Source organism: Artibeus jamaicensis, unplaced genomic scaffold, assembly GCF_021234435.1.
Source record: "Artibeus jamaicensis isolate MK-2021 breed Jamaican fruit bat unplaced genomic scaffold, CSHL_Jam_final contig_415, whole genome shotgun sequence".
NCBI classification, from domain to species: domain Eukaryota; kingdom Metazoa; phylum Chordata; class Mammalia; order Chiroptera; family Phyllostomidae; genus Artibeus; species Artibeus jamaicensis.
The window spans coordinates 27,626,480-27,646,952 of record NW_026521823.1 but is presented as its reverse complement, the minus strand read 5'-3'; positions in this window follow the sequence as shown (position 1 = coordinate 27,646,952).

Here is a 20,473-nt window from a genome sequence, read left to right as displayed (position 1 = left end):
GTGCTTACTTACCAATATCCAAGCTCCCTTTATTGAATGTCATACTGCCAATTTTTAGCTGGAAATATGTACTACTTCTATGATGTTGTCCCAGCTGGTCTGTTCTTTGTTATGGCTAAGTTCTAGCCAATGAGATGCAAGAAGCAATAAAGTGAGCCTCTTCTGATGTACAGATGGAATAAGAAATGTGTGAACACTACCTAGCTTTGTCTTTTTCCAATGTCAAAGAAAAGGAATAGCCATCTTAGTCATCTTGGTCTCAGAATGGAAACAGTATACGAATACAGCAGATTGGTTCTAACCCTGGCAACCAATTGACTTTAAACTCTGCTGGGAGAAATACATTTTTACCTTGCTTGAATCAAATATTGTCAGATGCCAGAAAAAATTCATCTATTTACAAGTTGTGTGCAATAAATAGATACTTTAGACTGCTCATTAGAAATTGGTCATTTTATGCCCTGGCTGGTATAGCTCACTGGATTGAGCACGGCCTGTGAACCACACAATTGTGGTTCAATTCCCAGTCAGGGCATATGCCTGGATTGCAGGTTAGTTCCCAGCAGGGAACTTGCAAGAGGCAACCACACATTGATATTTCTCTCCTTCTCTTTTTCCCTTCCTCTTTAGAGACAAATAAATAAAATATTTTAAGAAATTGGTCATTTTAATATTATAATGTTTAGAGGATAAAATGCAACAGTATATGTATAGTATGCAGTAATCCATGACATTAAATATTTAAAAATGTTTAAAAAAAGCTGGTTTTAGCTTTTCATTTTTAGTCATTATAAATGTTTTAGGTAATCTTGTCAGGTTATCATAAAAAACTTCCAAATATATATTTTTTAAAAACACAAGTACATATTCAAAATTTATATATTACTTCTTTTTTATAGCAAATTCCATAAAATCCTTTCCCCTCTCAATCCAGGATATTTGGATATCATGCTCAATTATTCTTTTAATTTGTTTTTAAATCATTGACACTGAAAGATACAGTTAGTTTTAATAAGTTTATTTTCCACCCTTTATTACCCGAATAAATTAGTTTTTAATGTCACAGAAATCATGCATCTTTTATATCTTTTAATGGATATTTTCCCTTTTTATTTGAAATCTGAATTAAAAATGTAAATTCTCAAGTAAAAGTGTCTTTTTTTAATTGAAAGTAACAACAAAGATTGTCTACTTGACTCTTAGTTTTACAAACATAATGTCTTTCAGTGGTAAAGTCCTATATTGTCACATCTTTAAACAAAGCTTCTCCAGCCTCCTCTCCATTACCCACCATCTACACATAACAATACGGGGAAACTAACTCTATTAGCTGAGAGATCAACTCATTTTCTACAAATGTTATCACTGTGAACACTGTAACTACTCTCCCTCTGTGTGTGTAGCACATATACATCTACATATATACACACATATATACATACTTTTTATATTTACAGTGTAATATGAAGCATATAAAATCTCCAGTTGTCCTTCAATACTGTACAATACAATGTATAGTCTATTATAATAAGTTGTGGAAAGATTCATACATATCTTGGCAAAAATAAATGTACATAACATTATAACTTTCTACCTTGGTAAATATTTGGCAAAAATCTTTACATGATGTTAAGGTGTAATATTTTTAAAAAACTCCAAAAAATTACCTGCAGTATTATCCTCGGTTTGACACTTACCTGCAGTGTTATCTTAGATAAGTCATAAAACTCTCCCTTTTTAATTCATTTTATTTATTTTTTGATAATTTCATCATTCTCACTAAAAAAATAGGGGAAATTGCTTAGATCTTCTGTTTCTGACTTCTACCCTCTTCAGAGAGAATGGTCCATATCCATATTATTTTCACTTAGAAAGTATATGGAAAAAATAAAGCAATTTACTTTTAACTTAACTTCTCAGAAGTTTATTCATAGCTAATCTATTCCAGAAATCTTGAAATAACTAAATAATTTTAATGCAACTGGTCAATTGTTGAAGGAAATAATAATAATTTAAAAGCAATTTGTGATTTGTGCTATCATCTTAAGGCGAAAAATTAACTAAAGAAAATTCAAATACAAGCATCTAATGTTTAGAGAGTCCTAAGAAAATTTATTCATGGAGAAGCCAGCATAAAATCTAGAGTTCATAAGCACATTGTCCAATACTGTGACCCTATCCAAGAAACAGTGGTACTCAGGAACACAGGCCAATAGGAAGCCATAGGACAGGAAAGAGCATGAGCTGCTTAATACCAACAGCTGAATACGTATTACAAAAGTAAAATACCACCTGTGTTTACACTGAATATTTGAATAAATAAGAAATGGTTTGGCACCTAGGTTGCTTCCAACACTTGGCTATTGTAAATTTTGCTGCTATGAACATTGGAGTGCATAGGTTCTTTTGGATTGGTGTTTCAGGGTTCTTAGGATATAATCCTAGGAGTAGAATTGCTGGGTCAAAAGGCAGATCTATTTTTAGTTTTCTTAGAAAATTCCATACTGTTTTCCATAATGGTTGTACCAGTCTGCAATCTCACCAGCAGTGCACTAAGGTTCCACTTTTCTCCACAACCTCTCCAACACTTGTTGTTTGTACTTTGTTTATGATGGCCATTCTGACTGGTGTAATCAGTAAATGAATGGATCAAAAAACTATGGTACATTTACACAATGTAATTCTATGCAGCAGAAAGAAAGAAGGAGTGCCTACCCTTTGCAACAGCATAGATAGAACTGGAAAGCATTATGCTGAGTGAAATAAGCCAGGCAGTGAAAGAGAAATACCATATCATCTCACCTTTAACAGGAACCTAAACAACAAGACAAACAAGCACGCAAAATATAACCAAAGACACTGAAGTAGAGAACAGGGGGACAGTGACCAGGGGGGAAAAGGGAGGGAATTTCGGGGGAAAAGGGGAGGGATTTAGAGGAACTAGTATAAAGGACACATGGACAACAACTCAAGGGGGGTGGAAATGGAAGGGAGGTGGGGAGCACTGTGGGGTGGGCTGGGAAGGGAGTAAAAGACAGAAAACTGAACTTGAACAACAATTTTAAAAAATTAAAATTTCTAATCAATCTCAGGGCAATGTTTTTCAGTATGATAAGATACATTTCAACTTTAACATATTAAGATTTGTGTATTTACCAACAAAAAGTAATTACTGCTACAAGATCCATCTGAACTATGGCTCTTACCTGACTGCATAATAAATCTGAGAATTTATGTTTAATTCAAACTTCACCACTTATCCTAGAATTTCATCTTCGTTAACTGAAAGAAAAAGTGTGCATGAGTGTACCTGTGAGAAAGATAAAAGAGAGAGAGAAACATGAGATATGCAGAGGGCAATGTGGGGTGCCTCTCACTCCAACACTCCAGTAACAGTTATATAACTTTGAGCTGCCTCTGTAGGTGAATAAGATAAAACACAGTATTTGCATAGATTACAATTAAATCTCCTATCAACTCTGAATTCATTTTCTACTATTTCATAAGAGAATTTGAAGTTTTAATGATGGCAAATTAAATAAAATATTTTAGCTTTCCTCAACTCTAGGGAAGAAAATAAGTTAGTGAGTTAAATGGGCCATAAATTATCTAGAGATTCTAGAACTTGAAGCTGGGTAAATATAAGACACTGGCACTTGATTTGATCCTCTTATTTTGTAAACAAGCTCATTTTGTGGGAAATAGAAAGGTCTTCTGTGATTTTATTTAAAGAAAATATTCTTAGGATTGTTAGTGATTTTTCCCATTTTATTTGCTATTTGAATACTTCACATTGGACATTTAGAATTTTTTATAAAGCATTCTTTGTAGAAAAAAATGTAACAGAAGCAACTTAAAGTGACATGCAATAAAAAAACCAAGTTATTATATGCAGATATATTGAGAATAGAACTTAGTGAATGCTTACGTTTTGAACAGAGAGCTTCAGGGTGCTCTCAATAATATGCACTTAAGATCCCAGGAAAAAGGATAAACAGTCTCATTGTTCAACCACTGGGCTTTGAAAGCATACTACATTTTAAAAGTACATATTTTTGACATGTTCTCAGTGTTTATGTTAAATCAGGAGATTATTCATGATTTATTTAAGTATTTTCTGTCAATTTCTTATTTATAACCTTATATAATTTGCACTAGCAAAAGAGTCACCCAGCTTATTTTACAAAACATAGAGTTCAGCTTACCGAGATAAAAATAAAATGTTCTTTCAAAACATTGATTACCTGGACAATTGTGAAAAGAATTACATATTTGTGGCTGGGTAGCTGAAAAGAAACCTGTATTTGTGGCTTTAGCATAGCCGTTCTTTAAAGTACTAAAATAGCACTTGCTTCTTTATAAAGTTTTCATGCACTGTCTAAGATGAAACTTCAACTTGCAATTCTCACTTCTCCTTTCATCACAGTTCCGGGAGTCTTTCCTCTCTCCTATGTATCATCCATCTATCATCTGTCTATCTACCTATCTATCTGTCTGTCATCTACCTCCCTACCTGCCTACCTATTTATTTCTCATTCTTCTTTACTAGTAAATATGCAAAAATAATATAATAATGCTTGAGCAGAATTTTATTATGTATATTTTTTACATTCTCCATATTTTTCTCTATTATCTAAATTTTCTATTAAAAATATGCATCAAAATAGATCTTTATGTCTTCTGCTTTCAACCTCAACATGAAAACATCTTGGAAGTCACCATTTCCATCCTCAAAACAAGCAAATGCTTTGCTTCCCTTGGGCACATCAGAGTACTGAGGATGTGCGGCAAACCCCAACGTGAATTCTGCAGAGAGGTGATACCAGACAGCCACATCCAAGATCTGCTTGGAGGGAGAAGAAACATCTAGAAGGGAGAAGAGACATAAATCATAGAAAAATAGATAGCAATATTATTGAATTGCTAGATGGCCATTGTGTATTGATATGAGTGTGAATAACTACAAGGATTCCAATCTTATAGAAAGTTCAACACTTTTGGGGTTTTTCTTTCAGAAACCTCACTGGGTTTTCAGGGTAAAAATCCCAGAAATATCCTAATTCAAGTGCAAACAAAGTTTAAATAGACAAAACAAACATCGAAACCAGAGACAGACTTCACATAGATTTTTGGAGTCATTAGAAATGCAATTTAAAATATGTTATGTGCCCAAATATAAAAAGTAACCAACATGCAAGAACAAAAGTATAGTGTAAGCAAAAAGATGAAAACCTCTCAAAGAATTAATATGAAATGGTAAACCTCAAAACACTGTAAGAAAATGAAAAAGGTTTCCTATGGACTTATATGAAGAATAACATAAAATGAAATCACATGAAATGCTCAATTAAAACAACAGAAGGCAGGAAAATATATATAAGCAATAAAAGTATAAGCAAAAAATATATAAACAACAAAGAACAAATGCAAAGTATGTAAAACAGTAACAAACATAGTCGATATTCATCCACAGTTATAGAAATTCACAGTTCATGAACTAAAATTCATCAAAGTTGCAAGATACATTATGACAGAATAAATGAGAAGAATATGAAAGGTGGCTAAAGAGGATGTTGCAAAAGTAGTTTTGGGAATCTATCTTTTGTTGTTATCTAAGGATTATTTGAATAATAAATTTGTAAGACTTTCTGCCAAATTTATTGAAAGCTTTTTTAAAAGATTTTACTTATTTATTTTTAGAGAGTGGGAAATGGAAGGAGAAAGGGAGGGAGAGAAACATCAATGTGTGGTTGCTTCTGGTGTACCCTCTACTGGGGGCATGGCCTGCAACCCAGATATGTGCTTCGACTGGGAATCAAACTGGTAGGCCTGGTTTGCAGGCCCATGCACAGTCCACTGAGCTACACCAGCCAGGTCGGTCTTTCAGTTTTAAATGGTTATAGTCTCTGTACTTTGTCATTAAGCAGCACAAACAGTCCACAGACCAGCAATGGTCTAGGGAAGACACTTGATGTATTGCTAGTTTAATACAATACCTGAAACATAGTTCTAGGTAATTGTTTTCTACTATTAATAACACAATAGATCTCATTGTGTTATTATAGTAGAAATTGCTCACAGTGAAATTGCTCACTAGTGAAATTGCTCACATATTTAAGTCACTATGATTGAAATCGTGTAAAGTATTGAAATAATGAAATTGTATCTAAATATATTACAATTTAAAAAAGAAAAATATTTAAATTTGCTAATATGTTTTATGTTTGTTTAATATGTCACTAAATTATAAAAGAAAATGTTATTAAAATCAATAGGAATAAATTAATAATAAATTATTAAATATTAGGTCCATTAATCTATACTTTTAAAATTATAGACTAATATTCCATTTCATTAATATATTTAGGTAGTCTCACATTTAGATTACATTCATAAGATATTATATTATGATAATAAATGTTGTGATGAACATTAGCTTTGGTTCTTTTTTGTTTCTCCTGGTACTTTTCAAAGTAAAACATAATCTAGGGGAAGGATCGGAAAGGTGGCTTAAAATCCAGAGTAAATCGTGCCTCCTATAAATTAACCTAAGTAAGCAAGATTGTAAAACTTGTTTCTAAAGCAGAATTATAAAGAAATATGTATAAGTTAAAACTTTAAAATAAACTTAAAATAATTCTAAATTTTTTTTGGTTTTGGCAACTATATTCATCTACTGCTGTGTAAAATATTACCTCAAAACTTAGGCCTTGAAATAACAAACATTTATTCTTTCCTTCTCATTGATTCTTAGTTTCTTTGAGTGGGGGTTGGAGACTATATGGCTGGACTGTCTTATTCAAGGTCATTCACAAAGCTGCAATTAATTTGCCATGTTGGTCCTCAGGTCCAGACCACAGGGAAGGGAAGGGATTATCCAATTGCCTCAATACTAGGAAGGGACCACCGGGAGATTTTAGAAACTGCATACAACAGCATTATATTTGCTATGAATGTGGTTTGTGATAATACTACAGAAAATTATGATCAAATTTGGAAATTCTCCATGTGGAGAACTACAAATTATCAGTGTGAAAATTATAGATATTTAACCTTACTATCTGTTTCTTTTTAAAGTATTTTGTTGCCTAAGTACACAGTCTTTGATATGCAAGGTCATGAAAATATCAATCAGCAGTGATAAGTGTTCAAGGAAAGTGTGGGGTGCAGATTGAAGACCCCTCTTCTCATTACTTACTCCATTCCTCACTCTGGACAAAACTTTCCCACCTGAGTCTCAGTTTCAACTCAGAAATGGAGTACCTCACAGAACTACCACTGTTAGTATTTAATGAATTATTGTATAGAGAAAAAGCACTCTGTACCACAATTATAGAAATGCTCTGCAAATTATGACCATAGTTATTTATAAAACATGTCAAATTTAATTAAGTCTATTTTCTATTTTATGGATGTTCAAAAACTGCTACAAAACATAAATACAAGAGTAAGGGTACATAAATTAAATTAACTAAATTGACTATTAAATGGACAGAAAAATGTGAACACATCAGTGAACAAGGGTTCCTGTTTAAAAGAATCCATTGAAATCAGAAAACTAAGCAATACTATTATGAGTCTGTGGTAAAATACATATATTGCTATATCTATACATATATTTCTGTATCTGTCTATAACTATATATATCTATCTCTATCTATATTGACCTTTATATTGATATATAGATATAGATATGTAGATATTTACAATAATTTAAAATATATGTAAAAGCAATATTATTTAAAACCATATTGTCTCAACATAATAAATTCACTATTTCTAAATGAGAATTATTACACAAAAATATTGAAATGGATAATAACTTGGTGTGACTTGCGTCTTAGAGAATAAATTATATAATTACTGTATACTTTGCTTCTCATCTGGGAAATAAAACAATGTAGCCATGTAATTGACAAAATTTGATTCAGTTCTGAATACAAAAATAACAAGTGTTTAGGCCAATTATAAATTATAAATAATGCCTCAAAAATTATACCTTGTAAAGGTTAAATTTCATGAAAATCAGTTCACATGTTAAAAGTTATATAGGGATATTGCAATCTATTATTTCTAAACATATTCCATTTAAAATGTTACAACATATATTTAGGAAAAATACATTAAATCAAACCATAATTTATTGAGTATAATTTTTATTTTTCCATCGAATTTGAATATTGAATTAAATGTGTTAAAAGAAGCCACATTTTCTGAAGTATATAGTAATCATGCTTCATAATTTAACATTTCTTTTATTTAATATTGAATATTAATACTGGTATCTAGAGAGCCATAATTTCCCTGGTAAAATCAATTTTTTAAATTTATTCGAATACAAAAATATGTTGATTATGACAACCAAAATATGAGCTTGTGGAAGTATCTGAGTAATTTAATATGTTTAATATTTGCTCTTAGAGATGTAAAGGAAATAATATATGAAAGAAAGTCATTCGTTCTTGCAAGTGAAATAATTAATTTAAAATAATTCTAAGTTTTAAAATTAGTTTAATGATCCTTTTCCATGTAAATGCATATTTACTTTTTATATATTTATTTGTTACATTGGAAGAAGAATAAATATCTTTTATATCCTATGGAAAACATCAGACTAGAATTCTTGGTTGAAAACATACATGCAAACATAAAACATAAACAGGCTATAACACAGTCATTTGATTCTTCATTATTATGTTCTATCTCATTATCAGTTTGTGTAAAAAGTCATTTTTCATCATACTAATGTCACTAATAGAAAAGACATTTTAAAAAGTCATTTCTCTAGTCTTCAAATTTTTAGTTTTCTTCCTCTCTACTAATTTAACTTTATCATTCATATATTTAGACCTGTAGTATTTACATTTAATTTTTGTGTTTACTTAAAAGTATATCCATGCACCCAAAAAACAGAAAATGAAATTTCATACAATCTTGGAAAGATATCTATAACCCCATGTTTATTACAGAATGATTTACAGTGGTCAAGATATAGCAATAGTATAAGTCTCCACTGATAGATGAAGATGTGCTATATTTTTATAAGATGCAATATTTGGCCATAAAAAATAAAGAAATCCTGACCGTATGGCTTTCCAGCAAGGGCACTGCTCTATGTGAAATAAGTTAGAGAAACAACTCAAACTTCCAGTTATAAGGTAAATAAGTCCTGAGGATCTAACATATATAGCAATGTAACATATTTTATATCTCAAAAAATAAAAATATAAAGTATATCCATGACCCTATAAACTTCAAAACCCTGTTTTGTAGGCTACTATCAAAAAATTATATTCTTTTTAAAATTTATATTCTTTTTGAAATTAAAAATTAAGTTAGTAGTGTTTTAGGAAAAATCTACAAGTTAAGAAAAATTTACACATGTACCTAATTTATATTCTAATCATAATAATTACCTTCCCATTTACTTTTCACCTGACTAAACATATATATCATCCAAATTTGGCAGTTAAAATAAATTAAAAATTAAAATTAAATGAAGTTAAATTAAATTATTTTAAATATAAAAGTCTCAACTATTCTTTCAATTTTTCTGGTCTCTTTTAATCTATTTTCATGAGTGTTTTTTTTTCTTTCAGGTGACTGGTATTTATCATCACAATGCAATGCTTTTTTATTCATTGCAAGTGATAATAGCTTTGTGTTATTTCTCAAAACTGTGGGATTTAAGATTATTTTTTGTTTTTTTTAAAGGAAATAGTTGTTCTATACAGAAGTGGCATAGCTCAATTGTGAATAAGATGCCTCTATTTTGTTATTAACATCTCAATGTTGAGTTTTTATTTAACAGGAAATCGACATTCGTTAATGATATACTCTTTCTCTTGTTCTCATTTGTAACAATGTGCATATTCTTAAATTTAGAACTATAACTAAAAAGCTGAGAGAAGGCTTTTGCTTTTTTCATAACTTTTATCATCAAGATTAACTACCTTAAAAATTGTTGTAGTTTTTATAAAAAGTGCCTCATTAGTTGTATCGGAAAAGTCTGCCAATCTACCAAGGAAGAAGGCATTTTCAAGCTTTATTATAAATTTAAATAAGATGAATTTCCCCAGTTGACTCAAAAACAGAAACCACTAAAAGCCCTTCACTCTTGAGATGCAATTATGTTAAAGTATTCTAAGTAGGGAGCCATGTGATGATGGTATTTAAAGAAAAATTTTGTCTAGCATGTAGATGAGTAAATCAAAGCCAGTTGTGAATGAAATATGTTTAAGGGAATATTTCCTATCATAAAAAAATAAATATTTTTCTAATCACTCATTCTTTTTATGATAACTAAAGACAATAATAGTTGTAAAAGCACTTTGCACACTTTAAAGTTGATACAGATATATATTTTTCTATTGATTAAAACAATGTTTTGGAAATGATTTATACAGACTTGGAGCTTCTATTGTCAAATACTAATTGTTAAATGAGAGGAACTCCTATTGCTAAATGAGAGGTTAAGGAGGTAATTAACATGACTCTTAAAGAATACCTGGAATACACAAGAATAGGTAGAATTATATGTGCTCATCAGATAATCATACTTAATTTCACTTTAGAAGCCACTGCTAAACCTTAGCCATTTCTAGAACTAGCTTTTCACACTACTTATAAGTATAATGAAAGTTATTTAGATTCTATTCTCTTCATAAAAAAGTCATTTCTGCAGTATGGTAATGAGCTAGTAGGATATGTCATAAACTTCAGATATTTTTAATGTGTTTTATGTGTGAAGTATATCTATATTAGACAAAACTCCTAGTATTTTGCTATTAGTCCAAAATGTAGGCATAGCATCTATAAATATTTATTTTTTTCTCCAAGTGGAGACAATATATATCGTTGTAAATTTTGCTTATGACTTTCTTCCCTTAAGTAATATTTTATCTGTTTTAGACACCTTAAGCAAACGAATCCACCTCATTCCAACACAATGAATCCAGGAGATTATACTTAGGTAGTACTTTTTAAAGCACTAACCCAAAGTAATGTGTTAGAATAAGTTACACGGAGGAGCAAATCCCTGTTCAGCCGTGTTTGGTGGGCACAATAGCACAAGGTTAAGGCAAGTGGGTGAAGGACAGACGTGGGGAGCTGGGACACAGGGACACATGACAAAATGCATGTCTGTCTTGGTGCTAACCAGATACAATTTACCAAGAACAACCTAAATTTTGGAACTTTACATGGAATGTTCTGATATTAAAAACTTATGGGGGTGATGCATGTCTGCAATTCTTATATGATTTATCCCATCAAATTTCATTGAGATAAGTGTAAGATATTCTATTAATTAGGATTCTTATTAGCTTGTATGCAATGGATAAAGTTAATAGTAAATTAATTTATATCATTTTCATTCTTTTCACAATTAAGAATCTTCACATAGGCCATCATAGGATGACATGTGTTTCCACTGAATTATCTTCTATCATGTTTACTCTGATGTCCCTAATAAATCACTCTTACATCCAGATGGCTACTAAGTATCCAGCATTCATGTTCCATATAGAGAGTCAAGGGAAGGTAAGATTTTACCACTTTTCTAAAGAGAAATTTTAGGAGTAACACATGCCACATGTACATCTCTGTCTAGCCGGAACAAGTCTCATGGCCATACAATATGCAAAGTGGAGGAGGGAATGTTATTTTTATTTTAGGTAATCATTAGCCCAAATTTTAAAAAATAGGGTAATCATGAGCTCAAATAAGAAATAAATAAGGGTCTTATGGTTACTCACCAATTAAGTAAGTCACTCCAAACTAAATTAAAGAAGTTACTAAAATTTTCATTAACTAGTCGCTGACATATTTTCCAGGAAACTTTGAGTCTTCAGTTAGCCTCCTGCAGAAACCACTGAAAAAAAACGAAAGAGAATGAGCTCGAGCAGGAGAAGGAGGCCAACTTGACCTAAGGGAGACTGAGAGCTCATTGTCATATCGAATTCCCCACATCTGGGACTTTAGATTCCATTTTCTGAACATGGGACGCATTAGAAACATGACCTGCTTCTGTGCATGCATAAGTGTGACATTGCCCCCACAAGGTATGACAAGATTTTCTTCATGAATATGTATGAACTTGTTTTAATAATAAAACAGAGAAGCTCCCCAGGTTCAGAGCCACAGCTTCGGAATTTATTTTTTGTGAGCTCTTCATCTGCTGCAAATAAAGTTTTTTTTTCTAGGGTGACTCCCCTTGGTGTATTGCATAGTTCTTGACTCACAAAGAAGCAAGCCCAGGCTTGGTTCAGTAGCATTATGACTAAAAGAGAAGAAATATGTACAGTAGTGAACAATTTACAGACTGCCACAGGTTTTCCCCCCACCAACCATGTGAAGACACGGTCGTGAAGCCTGATTGGCTCAAACACAACTCTCTTACTGTCACTTGATAGCTATGTGACTTCAGGCAAGGAGCATATTAGCATTTTGTTCATCTGTAAAGTAGGGATAAAAATGACATTTATTTATATGACAATTAGGGTCAAATAAGTTCTTAGAATAGTGTTTATTACATAGTAAGTGCCAGGAAATATCACCTATTATTTGAATAACATAATGAAAGCATAGAACCATCATGGCTACAGGAAAAATCATGTGATAGAACTCTAATTAAAATTGCCGTAATTTACACATTTGTGAAGAGCTAACCGTAAGTAGAACACAGTTCATCAACCTAACAAATTACTTACAATTTACCAACTTTCCTAGGAACACAGGATTGCTTACAAGAACAAACACATTACACATCTTAAATGGAATGTTTTCAAGGCAAGACATAATCCTCAGAAAAATCCTATGTGGTTAAGAGTTTTTAAGTTTCTCCATTATATAGATCATGACAATGAGGCAGAGGGCGTTTAAATAATCTCCCCATGGCGTATGGCTAAGATACATTGGAGGAAGAGTATCATGACAGAGAACTTGAAACCCCAGGGGTATAGTTTTAGCTACAAAAGTTTATCCAAATGGAAGACGCCACTCAGTAGAACCAGGAGGTGAACTGGAAATCAAACAGATTTCTTTCTTGCCTTCACTGAATTTTAAAAGGATAAACAAAGGCAAGCAAATGTATTGTGAACATCAGAACTCCAAACTGGTGGTAGTGGATAAGAGAAATAAAAAGGACTTTTTCTTCAGTCATATTGCCTTAACTTTGGAGGTTATATAAGTTTTGAGATTTCTTTTTTACAGAGAAAACATTTTAATGAAAACTTACTAGCAATGTTTTAACATTTCAGAAATGTCAATTATTTTTGCAAGAGATATTTAAATAGAATCCAATCCTTATAAGGCAAATAAAAAGACAAATCAACGTAATTTAGATGAACACAATCTGATGAATGATTGATTATTTGGTTATGAAAATTACTTAAACATGACTGCTTCAAAACAATGTTTAAGCATTAATAATTTATTCTTAACATTTAAAGAAAGTTGCATCTTCTTTCGGTTTCTATTATTGAAAACTCTAAAGCTATGTGCATGCAAAACTAAAGATGTAGACAAGATTCAGACTAATTTAGCTTTTTTCTCCATAGGCATTTTAAAAAGAGACCTGATCAGTGAAAACATTACATTCTTTCCTCTACTTTGTTGAAACCACAGTGCTTATAATAAACCTATCCTCCAGCTATTTCTGTGCTTTTACTGTACCCACTGTTACTGATTATATATAATGGCATGCTGAGGCCTATATTTAACTCTTCTACCATTCATTGTTAAAATTAGCCATTATGGTACCTGCTCACTCTCATATCTTTGCACGTTTGAAGCTTGCTGAACAAAGACATCAGGCAAGTCCTGGATGCTATATGACAAGAAAAGCATGTTTTAAAACAACAAAATCCCAGTTATATTGAATCCAAAGAGAAAAACTAAAGACGCAAAAGCAATGTGTAACACACTGCTTTCAAAATTGAAAAACCTTCACCGTTATTTTCCAAAGAATCACAAGAGGATTGCTTTGGCTTGGTTCTTTTAACAGAAGCACACACGCTTCTGTTTGCAAGAATTTGTTCTGAAAATGGCAAGCACATGAGCTCTGTCTGTATCTATTTAATCTAGTCCTTTGAAATGTACATGAAATTATAGTATCTCACAAAAAAAACCACCCAGAATCCTTTTTTTTCTGCAACTTGGGGGAATGCTGCAGCGAAGATCAGATAAATAATAAAATGCCTTGCAATGAAAGTTCTTGGCCTATAATAGGACCTAACAGAGATTAATTTTCTTCCCTTCCTCATAGAATTACGTCACAAAATTATTTTACAAACAGAATTTTGCATGTGAATAAATATCATATATTATAAATCATAATATTCTACAATATTAAAATTCGAATCAGTTTTTCAAGTTCATACATTCTTTTTTAAAATATTTTATTTATTAATTTTTTGCGAGAGGGGAAGGGAAGGAGAAAGAGTGGGAGAGAAATATCAATGTATGGTTGCCTCTCATGCGTCCCCTGCTGGGAACTGGCCTGCAACCCAGGCATGTGCCCTGACTGGGAATCGAACCGCAATACTCTGGTTCGCAGGCCTGCGCTCAATCCACTGAGCTACGCCAGCCAGGGCCCAAATTCATACAGACATTCTAAATCCTTAAGCACTCATATGATGTTGATGGGTCCTGCAAAGAAGTGAAATAAAAGCATAGTAAAGATTAAGTATGAAATTATTATATTGAACTTTAAAATCTAGCTTTTATGGAGAATCAGCAGTAATACTTGAGAAAGAAGAATGCCTAAAAAATGAATTCCTTGTTTGAGATTAAGGAAGCAAGAGAACTTTGAATAAGTAGTTAATAATGTGTTGTTGCATTATCCATCCCTTTTCAATTAAGTAACTTAAAATATTTCTGTTAAATAAAGAGGTCTCATTTTACTGGCCTTAGTACCATTGCTTTTGATCCAGAGAAATGTTTAAGAGGGAAGACTCAGGAGACAAAGTGTTTGAGTATAAATACTGCAGGAATTAGGACAAATGGACCTGATTGTACAATCACACCCCCACCATCTAACATTTTATACTTCAGATCCTAATCTGCAAAATGGAATAATAGCACCCTTCCTTATGAACTTCTTTAGTGTATTTGATGAGTTAACAGACAAAGTTCAAAGTTTCTAAGAATAGTGTGTGGAGAGCAGGACCAATAAAATGGCATTGGTCCAATCAAGATAGCACAAAGTATATAAAACAAAATGGAGTCACTCATGTCAACCAAGGTGGCTGCCAGTCACCCATGACACTTTGGTTCAAGATGAAAAGTGCCTAAGTTACACTAGACACACCTTTCAAGGAAACACACACAAGATACGTGTGCATGTGATCAGAACCGATATGTCTGCAGATCAGGACCACCCATAGATAGGCTTCTGGGGAAATTCCCCACTTGCCATCAGAGGTGCCAAGACACTTATTAAGAGACCCAGAAGGGTGGAGTCCACCACTTTAAGGTTTAACTCATGCAGGCTCCAGACCACTGCAGAGACAGCCGAGCCCCACACCCCAGAGTGCTGCTCCATTCCTTGTTGCTCCATGCCAGGCTGATCTCCCTTGGCACTGGCTGACAGGGGCTTTGCCCTGCTGGACTGAGGACTTTGTCCTTCTGCCCACCTGGCTGTGGAGACCCTTCCTTGCAAGATGCTGATGACTCCCTTGCCCACCGTGCTGCCTCCCAGACCCACAGACTAAGATTCTGGGACTCAGGTTCTTTATCCCACATTGATTTCTGTGTGTGTGTTCTATTTGTCTTAGAGCGTCAGACTGTGAGTAGGATATGATGTGTATTGATGTTTCACTTTGAGTGAACCTGTATCCAATAAAAGTTGAAGGAACAGCATAGTAACTGTGTGTGACTGTTGTTTGTTCCTTGGTGCTGGGCTGCTGAGCAGGAAGCTGGCGGAGCAGTTGCCCAGCTGGATAATAGGAAAGACTGTATCACAGACATATTCTCATGAATATAGTATGTCTCAAAATACATTTCTATATTTAAAAAAATAGTATAATGAAATATAATTCTACCAAGCTTAATTTTATTACATTTACGAATATTTACATCAGACTTAAAATGGTGAAAAATATTAGTTTGCCCTGTAATAATAACTCCCTAAAATATTTAGTTTTATGATTTGACATCATGTCAGTAATCTCTTATATATCATATATTATAAAATTCCAGAAGAGAGAAAGAAAATACAGCAGATTGCAAGTCTCAATACAATTTGCGAAGAGAACAGTGGTAGCTTTTCTGCTGAGCAGATAGGTCCTCGTATCTCCTGCTTTGTGCTCTGCCAGGGAAAGACTGGAATAGGGAGAATGTATAGAGAGTAATTTGCGGCTCACTAGGTTTTGATATACCAGTTTTCAAGATAATTTCTTCCATTTTGTCAATTAGTCACTGTCCTTTCTACAAAATATTCTAAATTTAGTTCAAGAAGTGGTCTTTGTGTTAATTGATCAAACATACAGTGGGTAGAAATGGCTCCTAAAAGATATCCATGTCAAAACGCTAGAAACTGTTAATGTTATTGTACATTTTTTGTTTTTGTTTTTGTTTTATTTTTAAAAATATATATTTTATTGATTATGCCATTACAGTTGTCCTACTCCCCCCTTCATTTCCCTCCACCCTGCACACCCCTCCCCCACCATCCCCCCTTTTTGTTTATGACCATGTGTCACAAGTTCTTTAGATTCTGTACTCCCCATACTATTCTTGCCCTCCCCCTATTTCCTACCTACCATCTATGCTACTTATTCTCTGTACCTTCTCCCCCCTTCTCCTCCTCCCACTCCCCTGTTGCTAACCCTCCATAGATATGGTTAGGTTGAGGATCTTGACAGAAAGAGCCTCACATGACATATGTTAATGAGGGAGGTGAAGGCAGGTTTCACATTGGCATCCATGGAAGAAACGTCAGTATGAAGAAGGCAGAGATTGGAGTGAGGTGGCTACAACCCCCCCTTGTTTTTCCTAAAGCCCCTGGGGAGGGCATGGGCATGCTGGATGCAGACATCTGTCCTCTCGGACTTATAGCACTCTTAGAAACTAATATAATACTGTGCGACTTTAGGGGCTAAACATGCTTCCTATGAAAGAAAAAGCCGTATTTTGCTAGGTTCTTTAATAGAACGATTTGGTCAAGTTTGGCTTGCTAATTGGGTTATTCCATGTACTCCCATAGATCCCTGTAGATAATTACATATATTCTGGATATTATGAAGTTTTATCAATGGCTTAGGTGACTCAGCATTGCTAGGTACTTTTCACTTCTTTCAAAGAAAGTGTAAGTACGGCTCAGGTGAAAGGGGACCATTACTCTTAGTATAACATACTCTGTCAACAGAGTTCCTCCAATCCATCAATAGTGGTCAAGATACAGCACAAACATTCAATTTAAGGTCAATTGGCCCCCTAAACTGCCCAAAAAATGAGTCTGAGTATTGCTCTAAGTGTAAAATACCAACTCAATGCCTCTTAATCTACCATCACCAGGGTCAGATCAAGAGATAATACCTTCACTAGATCTTCTGCCTCTATCATCAGATAAGAAGAAAAGAGTTCTAGAAAACATCCTGGTTTGCTACTTAACCCAAAAGCCTCACCACCTCTATTAGAGAGGAAATCACTGGGACTCGTGTATGTCTTTTGTCCCAGGTTCTATCAGTCACCATAAGAAACACAAACAACCACATTCCCTGCACTTCTACCTTCACACTTCTCAGTGCATCTTTTATGCTAGTCCACCTCTCTTCAACTCCTAAAACGCCATGTCAATAAACAAGTCATTTACGTATTGTGCTCCTTATTTATTCTATGTATCTTTTGTTAGAATATAAAGTCTACAAGACAACCATCTTCAATCAGTCTGTTTACTAATGTAGTCCCCAAGTGGCTAATACTCAGAATTCAGTAAGTATTTGTTACATAAATAAACAAGCAAGCAGATGATTAAAATATGGCCATATTTTCCCTTTCTAAAGGAAATAAACTAATATTCAAATATGGTTATGTTAATTCAAAATCAGGTTTTTCATTAAATAACTGTGGTACCTAGAAAGAGTAATGGCTTCAGTTTCTTTGACAACACAAATAATAATAATGTTTATTGTTGATTTTAAAAAGTATTAAAGCTATTTTGAAATCTTATAAAAATGAATATACATATATATGTGTGTGTGTGTGCATATGAACCATATATATTTCTTTAGTTGAGGGGAAGCAGAGAAAAAGGAAACCAATTAATTCAATAACAAGTTGTCATGCCAATTGCCAATTTAAAAAAAATCCTGTTTCACTGCTTTACTCTTTATTTTTTTAAAGATTTTATTTATTTATCTTTTAGAGGGGAAGGGAAGGAGAGAGGGAGAGAAACATCAATGTATGGTTGCCTTTCTTGTGTCCCCTGATGGGAACTGGTCTGCAGGGAACCAGCCTGCAACCCAGACATATGCCCTGACTGGGAATCGAACCGCGATCCTCTGGTTCATAGGCTTGTGCTCAATCCACTGAGGTACACCAGCCAGGGCACTGCTTCACTCTTTAATAGTTTATCATCTTCACATTTTCCACATAATTATGCCATTTTTTTTCTCTTAAACACACATTCACACACTTTTGAAATCTTTGTTATATCAGGATTTGTACTAAAAAGTCAATTGTTTATTTCCTTTTATACACAAACATCCAGTAGCCCTTCTTGAGAATTCCATCAAAACATGACTGTCAGATTCTTTTTCCCAAAAGACCGCCTCTCCACGACCAATCACAAATACAACCCTAGGTGAAGGGTCTCCCCTTGAAAACTCCAGTTAATATTTAGTCTCGTTTTTCTCCTTCCAAGTTTGATGATTTGTCTCATCATCTGTGTAGCCCCTCTAAGCTATGTAACGCTCTGATAAAACATGATAAAATCTAGGACTAGAACAGCTTGGCAAGTTGATTCTGAGATATACTTTCTAAGAAACAGTTACCACCACTCCCACTGCTGGAGGGACAAGTAGTGAAGCCTAAGAGGGTTCCACTACTGGAGTTCATCCACCCCTTTGCTAGTACTGCTGTCTCAGTTAATTCTGCTGCGCTATTTGCTCATCATTTTACTAGAATTCATCACAGACATTATCACTTTTGTTACTATCAGATGACAGGATGTTTTAAATAGAAGTCTGGTTAGTACAATAAGAAGTAAATTTCATTCCATGAAAAGCCAAAATGAAAAAGATAAATCCATGAATATTGAAATCTCCCCTTATATTTTTATTTCATGATAGGCAAAGAGAAAGAAAATATCTGTTCATCATGAAAAAAAAACTTTTCTTTTATTAAATACCATTCAGATTTCCCTCTCATAGGGTTAAATGAAAGCTGACTCTAAAAATAGCAGGCAGTGATCTTGCTGATTCAGCCACTTACTCAGCCAACATCCAGTTTACTTCAAGTAGGCTTATGGCAACTAACTACAGATTACTATCGGCATTTTTGTGTGTACTGAAATCCCCAAGTACAATTTTCTAATTTCTTGAACAAAGGGAAGTACATTTTTATAGTCACCCATGGCCTATGGCTAGGGAAAGATTAAGAGATTTAAAGGAAAAAAGGTGGTGATATTCTCATTTCTCACCTGTATTTTTTATTTGTGACACAGAAACTAGTTAAATTTAAATACATTTTAAATTTTCTTCCCTGTCACAAGTATTTCTGACTGTCTTTTTATTAATATGCTACCCCGACTTTCAGTGAAATATCCTTTCCTGAATATTACATACATTCAGAATCTCTAGAGTTAAAATGATTAATTTCCTGGACTACAACATCCACCATCATTACTTTTTGGACCATTATTGGAGCTAAGAACAGTTACAGCAGCAGTTTTATTACAGCAAGAGTTACACCATAATATTGAGCATTTCTTATTGACTCCATTGTATGATTTAATAGGCAGACACTATGTCAAAGAGTAGGAGTCCCAGGTTCTTTCCACCAGAAAGATAACAACAGAACAGCAATTTCCATCTGGAATATATAGGGTGTGGCCAAACACCAAAGAGAAAAATATATAAAGGGAATTTCATTTTAAGTATCAGGGATTCATTCAAACTTAGTGCTATCAGGGGGCCTTCTGGCAATTAGAGTTTTAATTATACACTTGGCAACATTTCCTTTCATCTCCTGCCATGGAATTCGAGCTTTGGGTCTTGAGTGTTGAACTGCCCACAAGAGCTATTCCTCTTCCTTCAATCAGAAAACATGCTTTGTAGACATTCTGTCTCTTTCCGTGTTTTTTTTCCTCTCCCTAACTTCTCTTGTTGGACTTTGGTTCAGGGTCATGCCTTATACTCTGACCTGCAATATTATGTTTTGCCACCTAGGTGTTCTGTATACTGAGGTGGAATTGTGAAGATAGTAAAATAAACAGTAATTATTATCAGCTTTTGGTGCACTAGCTAAAGTA